The sequence below is a fragment of the Bos indicus x Bos taurus genome, chromosome 9 (genome assembly GCF_003369695.1).
Source record: "Bos indicus x Bos taurus breed Angus x Brahman F1 hybrid chromosome 9, Bos_hybrid_MaternalHap_v2.0, whole genome shotgun sequence".
Lineage (NCBI taxonomy): Eukaryota > Metazoa > Chordata > Mammalia > Artiodactyla > Bovidae > Bos > Bos indicus x Bos taurus.
This window is the reverse complement of record NC_040084.1, coordinates 34,071,076-34,072,711: the sequence shown is the minus strand read 5'-3', so window position 1 is coordinate 34,072,711 and position 1,636 is coordinate 34,071,076. Positions and strand designations below refer to the sequence as shown.

The 1,636-nt window shown below is 44.4% G+C and overlaps 1 pseudogene; it reads left to right on the top strand.

Annotated features, from left to right (window-relative positions):
- On the top strand, positions 1-1,346 carry LOC113898896 (annotated as a pseudogene).
- The last annotated feature ends 290 nt before the right edge of the window (positions 1,347-1,636 follow it).

The following is a 1,636-nucleotide window of genomic DNA, read 5'->3' as shown; positions in this document are numbered from 1 at the left end:
ATGAGGTAATCCCAAATATAAAAGAATATGTTTTAAAAAAGCAGAACTTTGTGAGTGAATTTAGAATGCACATTCCAAATGAGGTCAAATTGAATTAAATAGGATGATGAATGTAGTAGGTAATAAATTTTAAGATGAATTATAAACTTATAAGACACACAGGTCAGTAAGAATTAGATATAGAACACAGAAAAGGAGGAGTCAAACGTTTGGTTAGTAAAGAACCTTGACCAGAGGCTGCAGCTCTGGACCAAGCTCTCTAGATATTCTAGATATTGAGAGAGAACTTAGAGGTTTCCAGTTTGAATGTCATAAAGTAGGAACTGCCCCCCTCTGCAATCTCCTAAAACATCACACTGCTTCTCATTAAACTCTAACATTCCAAAGAGCTTATCACTCCCAAAATCACTGAATCAGTGTTGAGACAACGCAACCTACAAGAGAGCTGTCCCCTGTAAAATGAGCCAAAATTTAGGAGTGAAATGCCTTGACGTCTTTGAACATATTTTGCCCTTGATCATCATGTCAGGATTTGAGCTTTATTGAGGGCACCTGCTATAAGCAAGTATAAATGGAAATTCTATGAAATTGACTAAATGAAAACAAAGAATGTAATCTAATCTGCTCAATCTAAATAGTTTTAATGGTAAAGGATTTGGGAGTTTACTAGAACTGGCTTAAGAAAATAACAAATACAGCCAATAATCTGGTGATTATCAAAACAATGGCAAACGCACATGTTAAAAGAGAGATTCCATCAAAAACAGGGCAGTCTCCCAGAAGGGGAAGGTAGATGAAGGAGAGGTGCCGGGGCAGCCCACCGCGTGGTCAGGCGGCCGTTGGGTGGACGCCCTGGCCTTGGCGCCTCCGCCCGCTGTGTGGCCACGGCAAGCTCCGCACCCACTCAGCGGGTTATCGTGCCCACTCGCACCAACGTGGTTGCTAGCATGCCCAGCGGCAAAGTGAGATACGCAAAGCTCTCCAGCCCCGGCGGCGGACATATTAACCGTCAGAAGGAAACTTCACCTGCCAAAGAGAGCTTAAAGCCGAAAAGATGCCCAGGTGTCGTAAGACCTCATGTATTGGAGAAAAGCCGTACTGACATTCCTTTTAAGGCCATTGCCTGCGCCTTCTCACAGTTTTTGGTTGGTGCTTTTCTCATTATTACGGGCTGCCTCTTGCTGGCAGGCTATATCAGCAAAGTGGGCGCCAATCGAGCCTTCCCAGTCCTGACTGTCGGCATCCTGGTGTTCCTCCCGGGGTTTTACTACCTGATCGTCGCCTACAGAGCCTACCGAGGCTGCCCGGGCTGCTCCTTCCGTGACCTTCCGGACTTTGATCACTAGCCCCCACCCCAGCCAGAGGAGTCACAGGTAGGGGTGAGCAGAGTTGGAGGCATTGGACAGAAGCTGTGGAAATCTATGCTTAAGAATTAAGGAAATCTACCGTTTTGCAAATAAATATTTGGCACAACTATAGCCAGATTTTATAAATCCATCCTCCAAATGTTGAGTTTACAGTTAGCCAACTAGAAAGTTAAGAGAGGACGTGTTCTTTTTTTCTTTTCCTGGCCCTTGCAGAATCCCATGACAAATTTTTCCACTTGGATATGTATGGAGGAGGAATAGCAATGTTA